The 12382-nt window shown below is 41.1% G+C and overlaps 1 protein-coding gene across 1 annotated transcript in view; it reads right to left on the reverse strand.

The window, feature by feature from the left end:
- The window catches only part of COP1 (COP1 E3 ubiquitin ligase), a 126698-nt gene that overhangs the window by 41334 nt on the left and 72982 nt on the right, over window positions 1–12382 (reverse strand). The window lies entirely within an intron of this gene.

The following is a 12382-nucleotide window of genomic DNA, read 5'->3' on the forward strand; positions in this document are numbered from 1 at the left end:
AAGCTACACACTTACAGAGCAACCTGAAAGCTATTAAGAAGAAAGTGGAACCTCCTCAGCAGATCTTCTACCTGCATCCACACCAGGAAACAGTGCATCCCCAAAAAGCAGTGATTTCTTCAAAGGCTGGTCAAAAAACAACTCAGGATTTAATTATGAAGTCAAAACAGAACCTTAATTTTTATATACTTATGCAAAAAGCAATTTCTGTTTAAATGTGTTTTTTATTTATTTATTTTGCTCAAGGGCCCTCAAAGTTGCAGAATAATGCAGAATGGATTCCAGAGGTTTCTTCCAATAGATTCTACTTTTTGCTCCGATCAGAACCACCTGCTAAGTCAGTTTCAGGTCAGGTCCAATAGCTGCGTCCACAGTCCCACTCAGTTCAGCTCTGGGCATCTCAAAGATGGCGAAACTGCAAATTCTTCCATCATCTTGGCTACCTTGAAAAGAACTCTTATGTCAAAGGATAAGGGAGAATCTTTTTTTTTAAGATCCAAACTTGCTTAAACTGTTTGTTATTATTATCCTGGCTTCTTAGATCTTTCACATTTTGTCTACTTACTCCCACATACTGGAGGTGGTGCAAGGTGCTGCCATGCAACCTTTGTTCACATGTAATTAACTTTATTCTTACTAGTTAAAAAAAAAAAAAAAGAAAAAAGGAAAATGAGGAACTACAGAACTTGAACTTTTGCAGAGTCTGTAATACCAAACAACAGCACTTTGAGGTCTTTAAGGGAGTGAGGTAGCTTTGCTCAGAAAAAATATCCAGATGGAAAGTTAGCTTCCCTTACAACAGAGAGGTAGACTGGAGTCTGAGCATCCATATGTGGGTCTCACTCCAGAGAGAAGGCTGGAGACATACGAGGGTTCAGTGCTCCAACTCTGGGAACAATCCAATGCACTACGGAATGTGAAGACTGGTCTTTTCCAGGGTATAAGAGAGTATGGGAAAAAAAAAAAATGGGTCTTTGCTACAGCAACAGAAAGGAAGGATGCAGTTTCAGCTTTCAAGAAAGAATGGTGAGGAAGCCTTCCAGCCAAAGAAGCTCTACAAAAGATTGATTTCACTCTATAGAATAAAACCAGAATGGACTAGGATCAACACAGGCTTTAGTCTATCACAAGCCATTGCAGGGAGAAAAGACAACATAATAGTTTCTACTACATAAAGAAAATAGATGCTTTGGGAAAAAGAGAGAAGACAGCAACACATGAAGCAAAAGTGGACTTGAATTCAAAACAAAGTGGACTTGAATTCAAGAAAACAAACCCCTGAAACAAAAATTAACACAAGATTTTCTGAAGAAATTAGACAATATCAACAGCAGTGACTTTACACCAGTGCCCTCTTTACAAACTATTTCCTTTACTGTAAGCGAAGAGAATAAATATGGGTTTGATACAGTTTGAAGCAAAAAGCCTTTGGCAGACAAAACAATCCAGAGCATTTTGCTGAAGAATGCAGCATTCTGCACTTGCAGCATGACAAATCACATGGCAAGGAGAGAACAGAGATAAAACCATTCCATCCCAGCATTTCCCTGCTGGAAGATCATCACAGCACAGGCTGTGATAACTGATGCTTATTTTTCCTGTCCATAGCTTCCCTTCAAAAGAACTCACAATCAAAGAAAATTCTATCCCAGTACATCAGTGTTACATGCACAATTACAATGTTTGCTAGGTATAGCTTCATATTCACAATGTTCTGCAGCAGAAGTCACAAGTACTCTGTTTATGTAACTAAAACAAAACTACCCATTTGAAGCATTTGCTTTACCTCTTCTTTTTAAAAGAAAAGAACAGTTTTCCCGGTTACCCATTTTCTTTTGCCCTGGGGGAGGTGATCTCAGCAATGTATTCAAGGTGCGGTGCCCTGCTCTGCAGCAGCCAACTGGAACAACGTCCTTATTTTGTATTTCATGCGGTCGACTGACGTGATTTGCGATGCAGTGCTTCATTCATGTTTGCTCTCAGAGTTCTGTCTAGACAAGTGGTCTCAAACACCTCTGTACAGCACTCCCAGGGAGCTCATACACATCACAAGCATTTAAAGCCACCCACCAAGGGCCCAGGGTTGGAAAAACACTCAATAGATTTTTCCCAGTGGGTTCAAACTCCCTGATGTTCTCTTCCCTTACATCCTGGTTCGGAAGACTACGCAACAGTAAGCAAGGTCTCTATGATTTATTTTGCTGGTGGCAAAATCTGAAATGTATCTGTTAAGTAAGCCACAGAGCAGTGATGTTAGTAGGGCTGTTAACGGGGAGTTTCTAAAGCAGAGGAAGGCACACAGGAATTTGGGGATGACTGCATTCTGACAACTCAATCTCATTTTCTCACGCTGTAATAAAGACTACTGTTGGAGGCAACTGCTCATCATATTTAAAGAATTCAACACAGAAATCCAGCCTAGATCTCCACAAAAACAAAGGCAGAATGCAGCTCTGAGAAGAAGGAAATGTCTAGCAGTCTTCTGTAGGGCAGATTGGATGATGCAGAAAGCAATATGGGAAAGGTTCACCCCATGCAAACTGAATTCAAGGGAGCTGCAGTCGTATGGAGCACAACTGGTAGATTCAGTCTCATGCCTGGCAAAACCAACAGCTCCATAAGCAGTCTTCCAAGGAAAGGCTCAAAGAGGTGACAGCAGTGGGCTACAGGTTAGCATCTGATATATTCTCACAGAGCTCTGCAGGGAAGGTGATATCCTGCTTCAGCCAGTGACTGTAATCTCTAGCAAATGCATATATGTATATATTTTTAAATACATATCAACACTAGCACTTCACTGAAGATCTATATCTCCCTCTGCTGAACAGAAAAAGGGAACAGCAGCCTTGATGGGATCTGCCAACAGGGTTTTTAACCTTTGTATTCAACGGATTCCCTGTGGCTTGAAGTTACAGACGACATTTGCCAGGGTATGGATAATGGTCTTTATGCACCAGGGACATTTTTTATTGACTTGTCTAAAGCTTTTGACACAGCAGACCATAAAGCCTCCACTAAGTAACTTGTATCATATTAAGGAGAGAAGTAGGAGACCTAAAGCATTAGAGATCTTAATCTGTTGAGAAAAAGAGCTGAGGTGGAAAGGGGAGCAAAACAGATTTCTCTTGAACTCCTTTGAAACTATGACCTTTATGGCTTTAAAGAACTGCAGAGATTTCTCATAGGAGCAAGGAATAGAAGGTCTGTATGCAATTCAAAGTTTTTCATCTATCAGATTGCTGGAAAAAAACCCAAAAGAGTCAGTACAGATAAGGCAGATGTATCAAAACAAAACTAATGAAGACAATAGCAGACCTGTAGAAAAGCTACTGTTCAGACTCTTGATCCAACTCTTCTCGACAGTGAGCATGTATGACTATATCCACTAACGTACATGCTTCAATGTCCATAAATGACTTTTATGACACCCAGAATATGTGAAGAGAAGTCATTTAATAGTAAGAAGTGCCCCAATCCACACTGTCATTTAGATGCAAGTCTGAAGATCTGAACTGTCTCAGGAGCACCAGAAGTCTAATTTATATAAAGACTGCTGGCTACATCCATCACAGCCATCAGTACCACCTCATTTGCTGAGCAGATCTCTCCTGATTCAAGATACTTGCTGCACACAACATTTGACCTTAGTGCAAACCAAAGATCTTGTTACTGATTGCCTCAAAGCACCGCAAGTCATGGAGCAGTGATGGAGGTGGTAGTCAGGCTCACAGAGACCACAAGCTCCAAGACAACAAGTTCATGCAGGTAAAGGCCTGAGACATTTTGAAAGATAGATATGAAAAGGATCCCTAAGATTTTATGAGTATGTCTATGGAGCAACAGCGTTAGGGTTTCTGTTGCATCAGCAAATATCACAGAAGAACCAAACAACCAAACCAAACAAGCTTCACATCAACCTAAGCGGCTCTAGGAAAAGAGCAGGCTGCTGCAATAGGCATTACAATGCACAACTGAGGACATAGGTTTGTCAAATTTCAGTCAAACCTGATGTGGGCCCAGCACTATATGGTGGCTGACCAGCCTGAGGAGACAAAATCCTCCTCCTACTTGGTTTGGGAGTTGGTGATTTGACTCATCAAACTAAATGGCCATCAAAGTAGATTCCAGTCTTGGTGGAAGAGATGATAACTATTAAAGATATTGTCATAATCACTAATACTCAAGCTTCAGATAGGAGTGCTTCAATCAAAATCCTGAAGATACGGTAGATAATGCAGATGAGGAAATAAGTATGGAAAAAGTACATGACGATACATAGGTATCCAGTATGGAAAAGAGGCAATCTAGATAGACAGACAATGAAATGACCCATGAAGGAAGGATAACTGGATTTGTACATACATCTACAGCCTTTCCTTTTGTCACCAGCTTGAGATGCAAGTGGCTAAAATTTCCTCTTTAGACAAGCTCCTTTCCATCTAGCCCAAGCATTCTCAAACTCTCCTCTTACAAAACATGTACAATCTTCACATGTTCAGCTACTATGACATAGAGCCTTCTAGAAAACAGATCACACTGCATTTGTAGGTTGCAGATTTTTTCCTAAGCAACATGACAATTTTCACCAGTTTGTATGGAAAAAGTACTCCATGTTGTTTAAGTCTAAATGCATATCGTACCCAAATAAAAGCAGTTTGAAAAGGAGGTAAAACAGTGAGGCACTAGAGAAGATGTCAGTCTAATAAGTAATTCCATTAAATCAAACTACCAGAAAAAACTGCAGCTTTGAAAACTGATGTTGAAGCAGATTCAACTCTTAGGAATACAGCAAAAAATCCTAGCAAGAGCACTTTGGCATTTGGAGGAAAAGATGAATCTCAGAGCGGCCTGTTCTATTCTTCAATTTCAAGGCTTATTTCAATTTTAATTTGAAGTCTGTAGTGTTGACTAAATGACTTCTGCACCAGTTATAAGACAAAATGTTGAGGAAAAGAATATTTAAGCAAACAATTAGAGAGCTCATTTCTGCTAACATCAGATATATCCTTTTCTCCAGAAAATCAAATGGAGCTTCTCAAGTTCATTTTATTCATTTACTTGTCACTGAAGTGTGACGATCTCTTGGATAGTTTGGTACCTACCAGTAGGTCTCTGTAGTGCTATTTGCTATGTATCTCAAGTGCTTTACCCAGTGAATCTGAGTATACACACAGACTTTTTTGTGTAAATACAATTAAATAAGCTTTTAAGTCCTGAAATTTGTACATACAACATCTCCTATATGCCTGTGAATGATTTTTTTTTTGTCCCAGTCTGATCTGAAGGCACTGCACGATGCCTGGCTGACCCAGCATCTCTCTGTTGGTCCCACACAGGCAGGTCCATTTACACACAGCACTGGTTTAAATAACACTGTGTGGCTGCAATTCCTCCATTTCTCAGCTCTTAACAGGTGCAGATCCACCATAAATGTCTGAAATCTGAGCCAGAAAGACAGTCTTTGGCCAGGCATCAGGACAGAAGGCACAGTCTGATACTTCACTTCATAAATGCTGGAATGTAATATAAAGAGGGATCACTTTTAAATCAAACCTTCAAGACAGTGTTCTAAACTAAACAATCTTACTAAGCTCAGTGCTTCCCCCAGAATATGTACTGTCAGTACAGACATACAGTTACTACCACTGGCCAAAACCACAGAATCACAGGAGCTGGAAAGGACCAAAAGAGATAGTTGAGTCCAACCCCCTGCTAAAGCAGGTATGCTACAACAGATCTCACAGGCAGGCATCCAGCCAGGCCTTCAATATCTCCATAGAAGGAGACTCCACAACCTCTATGTGCAATCTGCCCAGTGCTCCATCGCCCTGACTGTAAAGGAGCTCTTCCACATGTCAGAATAGAACTTCCTGCGTTCAAGTTTTAGGCCACTGCTCCTTGTCCCACCACTACACATCACTGTGAAGAGCCTGGCCTCATCCATTCGACTCCCACATTGATCAGATCCCCTCTCAGTCTTCTTTTCCACAGGCTGAACAGACCCAGGCTGCTCAGCCTTTCCTCGTATGGGAGATGCTCCAGGCCCTTCATCATCTTTGTGCCCCTCCACTGAACTCCTTCTAGGAGATCCATCTCTCTTGTGAACTGGGGAGCGCAGAACTGGATAGAATCTAAATGTGATATCATCAAGGCAGAGTAGGGGGCAGGATCACCTCCCTCAGTCTGTTGGCCACAATATTTTTAATACACCCCAGAAACCCATTGGCCTTCTTGGCCACAAGTACACACTGCTGGCTCGTGGCCAACCTGCTGTTCACCAGAACACCCAGGTTCTTCTTCATAGAGCTCCTCTCCAGCAGGTCATTCCCTAACCTGCACTGATGCATGCGGTTATTCCTCCACAAGTACAAGATTCTACACTTGCTCTTGTTAAACCTTGTCAGGTCCCTCCCTGCCCAACTCACCAGTCTGCCCAGGTCTTGTTGAATGGCAGCACAGTCTTCAGATGTATCAGCCAATCCTCCCAGCACATTTGCTGAGGGTGGACTCTATCCTTTCAACCAGATCGCTGATGAAGATACTGAACAAGACCAAAGCCAGCACTGACCTTTGGGAACACTGCTAGTTACACCTCCAGCCAGTCTCCGTGCCACTGATGATCACTGTCTGACCTCTGCCAGTCAGCCAGTGCACCTCACCACCCACTCACCTATCCCACATTTTGTAAGTTTCATAACAAGGATGTTATGGGAGGCCATATCAAACACAGATTCCTTCTTTCAAAGTACCCTTAGAAGACTAAAGAAGGGCTGCAGACGCTTTCCTAGGCTGCAAGAAATGAAACATGTGCCATGGTTTCTGGAATTAGTTTAGTGTAAGCCATACGATGTCAAGCATGCATTTGAAAAAGCATGGCCTTGTCCCCATCTTTCCCTGGCAATAGCCTCAGAGATTATGGACTAGAGGAAACTCACTGAATACTCATAAAAAGGTAAGATACCCTGCAGGTCCAGCTCAACAGAATTTACAGGCAAGTCCTGGACTGCTGCACATTGCACCAGTTCCATAAAGGCTGAATTCTGAGCGTTGCTGTGAACTTTATCTGCATGCTTCAAAGAAATGCCTAACTTTAGCCTATGCCTTTGAATACCGAGCTCAATTCACAAGCTAAAGGCAATCTTGTAGCTTAAGCTCAAAGAAGTTGCTTAACTCCACCCTAAACATATCACGTTTTCACATGGATAGATCCTTTCTGAGTCATTGCTGGCGTTCAGTAGAGCAAAGTACTTAACCCAGGAGAATCTATTAAGGTAAGACCTTGCTTTCAGCTGGAAAACATTAATTCTCTTCCAAAAAGGCACGCTGCCTTCTTGGTCATTAATATCACATCATTCTTCTGAGGTGACTGACAAGGCAGGCAAGTCACCCAGATCTCAGGCAGCATGAAAGGCTGGCTCTACAGAAAGATATTTGGAAAAGAGAAATCACTCCTCCAGTTAGTGCAGCAAGAAAATCAATATTTCACTAGACAAAGATGGTCTTCAATGCAGTCCTGCTTAGGCATCAGGTACATTAGCAAAATTGAATGATGCTCACTAAAAAAACGACACGTGATCTTGAACTCTAAGCGCATAATGGCTGTGCAGAGAATTAAAGAGGTGGCGATACAGTTGGAAAAAATCAAAACAAAGCTGTTGACATAGCAACAGGAGTCCTTTTTCAAGTTGTATGCTGTGAATCAGAATCATTAGTTTTGCGGCCTTTTTCAACAAGGAACGAAAGGCTGTGGCATTCAAAGCCAGAGCGTGATGCCACTCTGTAATGCCGAAGATGGTGCAAGAAAAACATTTTAAATAGCATGCAAAACCTGCTGGGCAAGGGCAAAGTCATCTGGGAAGGACAGGCAGTTTCTTGGCCAGTGCTCTTGCTCAGCAGCATTGTATAAGTAGAGAAGGGAATAAGGAAAAGAGACAGAATGGGCAAGGAATACGTGGACAGGAACAAGTGGAGAAGCGTGAGCGTAGGGAAGAGACTCCCCCAACCTAGACAATCTCAACCTCTGAGGGTGTAGTTTTATGTAAGCGTTAATGCCAACACAATGAGTGCTGCCCTATGCTTTTCTGGGTCAGTTCACCTGAATCCACACTGTCAACAGTTTGTGACAACGCAGTGAGATCTGACTGAGGTTGAAACTAACCCACCAAAATGTTAAGCTCTGAATATGATGCAGATGTGCCACTGTACTTCTGTCTACAAATACTCATCAGCTGCTTCCACTTGTTTGTACAACTCCTGGGAAGCAGGTAGTCTGCCTTGCAGCTGTGCAGCACTGAGGAGCCCCTCTCATCCCCAACTCAACCTGCCACGTTTATGGGTCCTGCATGGAGAAAAACCACATGAAAGAAGATGATGAAACTAGTGCAAGAACTCAGGAATTCGAAGTTTTGATGATCTGATCTTCCCATAATATATGGGAAATAAAAGGTCAGCAGTAGCTGCTGACGGTATTACAGCATGCTGGGAATAAAGCATAGTTACTATCAATAGCTGTACTTAGCTCACTGGAGATGGTAGACAAGCTGATCTCACCCAGACTGCAGAACTTGGACTTTCGAGCTGCCAACTGCGTGCATTTGCAGTTGGCATTTTTATTTTTTTTTCCCCTAAAAGCAAGGAAACAGTACTGCTCGAAAATATATAGGTTGAGAGCATCAATGCTGTTGCTGAAGCAGAACAATAACAACTTTGGCCATGATCTATACGGCTAATTTCAGGATAAAGACCCATCTATTTTTAAAAAGAGGAAAAGACCACAAAATTACCTAATTTTATATTCGTCAGTGATTACAGTCTATACTGCACAATGTTTCAACTCAGTAAGCGTGCAAATAGAATATTTTATTAAAGTAGCAGACAGGAGGGATCTTTTCTTCTTTATGTGCCCTCTCCACTGCAATGGATTTTATCAGGTTGCAGTCTGATGTGATAGCTTTCTTCTTACCTGAAGGGCCTGACAAATTTTAAGACAATTATTTCCTAAAACAAACACTTATTCCTCTATTTTAGACTCTACTTCCAGTTTATTGCTTGTTTGCTTTGTTTTAAGCCACAAAAATGGTCATCTGAAAGCTTTCGGACTAAAGAGTCCAGAAAAGAAACATGTATCATCCATATAAGATGGGAATCCTGGGATCTGTAATAGCAACTAAACTAGTTTTCTGCTGCATCTACTCAAAGCCAAGCCAGTACTTCACTCTAAAGGAAGACACTTCATATGGAGATAAAGCACGAATGCTTGAGCACAGCTACATCCAACCCAAACATCACAGCTACTGCTTGCATTACCACTATTCCCAGTTACTTGTGGGTTAACTGAAGCACAGAAGAAATCCAAGATACAATAAATTCCAATCCTAGCCCTTCTCAGATGACGATGTTCAAGGCTGAAACTTCCCCTGCTGCCAATAAAGGGCAGGGATCTTCTGAGGAACTCAGCATGGGGAAATGGATGACAACGTCCACAGGCTGCTGCCTCGGCTCACGTCATTCGTACCATGAAAATTAGCAAGCATTCAGACATTTTAGAGAAACAGGAAGGGAGATGCTTCAAAAATTGAAGAAAGCGAATCTCTCTCTGAATATTTTACCCATAGCATCAGCGGTAAAGGTAAGCAAAGAGTCACGATTTTACTAACAAATGAGAAGGGATACATAAATAAGAGATAAGGCAGAGAGGATCTTAAGATAGCCATTCTGTTTTTTGCAGAGAACATAAAGCAGGGACCAGCACAGAGATTCAAGGAGATGCTGATCTGTCTGAAGTATCTGATGAGGAAAAACTACTTCAAAGAGGCATTCTGAACAGACGGACGCAAGTGGACACAACGCTTTTGGCAAAGGTAGAGGAAAACATTTCATTCATCAAGATGCAGAAGAACAAGGCCTTACTAAAAAGGATTTCAGCTGTGGGGAGGGTTGGAGATTGAGCCTCAAAAAATAAAGGGAAATAATAATTGGAAAAACAAAATGTGTGACAAAGACTAAGTAAAACCCCAGACTTATAGTCAGAACTGCAATACTTAAGCAAGGCTACCAACTTGCAACCTATCCCGTGTATGGAGAAAGGGAGAATGGAAGGTGTATATAGTAATTTAATAGTTCAACCAATCCACATCATCCTTTTATATTTCAAACATTAGGTTCTTTTTCCACCAACCATTTCATCAATTGCTTCTCTCCTCAAGCTTTAAGCTGTAAGGATATATACACACATACAAGCACACAAACATAGCATCAGATTCCACCAAACCAACACTATGAAGGATATACAGGAGCAGCACTTCTGCTTAAACGCTGCACCCAATTCTGTTGCATGGGCAACGTTAGGAAATCAGGGCTCCTTTATCATTGGACCAATCACTGGAAATGTAATTGACATGAATTATCAAAACTGGAACTCCTCAGAGCACCTAAGCAAGTCAACACAAAGACAAGCCCACTTCCTAAAACTGCCCATTATACTCCTTAGCGAGTCAACGTTTTGTAGTACTCACCTTTATTCCTGTGATGGCAAACAGGAACCTCCACATCCCCATGCCTTTTCTTTTTAAACACTGCTTAAGGAAATCAGCTTTTCTCTTTCTTTATTAATGTTACTGCCCACATGACAAACACACTATTCACAAGTTACACTATTTTTTCTTTTTTTTTTTTCTTTTTTTTTTTTACCATAGACTCAGTGAAATTAGTAAACAAGATCAGTTGAAATTGATGGAGAAGAAAAAACTGCTTCTGTCATAACACATTAAGCAGGAGAGTGCCTACTTTCATACTCACTATAGAGTAAAATAAACTAATTTCTCTGCTCTGAATTTTTAATTTTAGAAATAAAACCAGCTTTTAAGATCCCTCTTTTTTGGTTAGTTTCACATGGTATTTTTTCACTTGTATTTATTGCTGAAAGATCAATTAAAATTCTTTTGTGGGAAATCATTCCCATCAGTACAATTAGTCCACATAATTGCTCCCGCAACCACCATTAAATACCCATTTTACTTTTTATTTAGACTTAATTACCAAGCTCCAAGAAGATGCTTGGTAACTGATGGTTAAGATGCTTTTACTTTTTACGAAAATCATCTTCTGCCTTCCTCCTACGCATTCTTCCATACTACAAATACTGTTTGACCCTCAGCTATCTCAAAAAAGTACACGTAGTCTTATGAAGCTTCCAGTTAACCCCTATTGTCCACTAATGCCTCTTTCCCCACCTAACTTGCTGAAGACAAGCGTGGTTTTAGTTTGGCATGAATTGTGGCCTGATAGATATAGACTCACAATTTGTTTTCATCCCATGTGCCCCTACAGCTCCAAAAACCTCCATAGATTTATCTGTGCCTTATTCTCTCCTCTGCCTTTCAGGTGGAAAAGAATCCCTGCCACTGATTTATCAGGAAGAATTCTGCTTCATGGTGCTGTTACGTATCTATTTTAATCAGTAGCTGATCCATTTGGAGCTAGTGCTCTCATCATTCCCTAGAGCCTTTCACAGATAGCCCCTTTCATTCAAATACTGCTAGTAGGTATTGTAATTCAATTCTATTCTTGCATGTAATTCACTAACCTTCAGCAAGATGCCTGTCAAGCAAGTCAATATTTTACACTCCAACTTGAATCCATTTTTTGCAGTGTATCAAAATGCAAATGAATTTTTTCCTCCTAAGAGTCAATTCTGAGTAGAACCAGTCTGGAAATTGGAACACCTAAAGAAAATGGCAAACTAGCTGTTGCAAGAATGCGATCAACGTATCTCCCGAAATCCAGAGATCGCAAGTGTCATCAGAACATCTAGTTACAAGCACATTAAAACTCCCTGAGGAGAAAGGAAATGCAGAGTTGGTTAAACATTTATAGGTACCTCTAAGTTTCAATTGCTGCATGCATAGCACAATGCAGTTCCCTCCTGAAGTGATACCCGCTCTGCTTTTAAGACTTTGTACAGACACCAAAACCTATTTAATCCAAGTGAATAGAAGTCTCATCGTGCCTTTCCCAGTGACATCAAGAAATCCCCAGAACCATGCTTTACTAACTTAGGAAAACATCAGCCCATGCACAGGGATCATAGCTGCAGCTATGGGAAACATGCACAGCCACTGTTCTACAGCACGCCTCAGGTAAAACCAGTTGAAACTCCCAGTATGGTTTTCTACTATTCATAAGAAATGCTGTAAATTTGAAAGAACAACTATCAACATGTTAACACGTTAACCTTGCTTCAAGACTCACAAAGCTACGATTTGCTTGGTTGCCTTAGCTATCTCAATAAACACATTGTGCCTCTCACTTTCATGAGCTTTTTTCTCTGATCCATGGGCAAATTAAAAAGTCAGGCTGCAGGAAGGAGTTGACGCTCGGGTAT

This window comes from Centrocercus urophasianus, unplaced genomic scaffold (assembly GCF_019232065.1).
Source record: "Centrocercus urophasianus isolate 14NV4802_14NV808 unplaced genomic scaffold, USGS_Curo_1.0 seq_18, whole genome shotgun sequence".
NCBI lineage: Eukaryota > Metazoa > Chordata > Aves > Galliformes > Phasianidae > Centrocercus > Centrocercus urophasianus.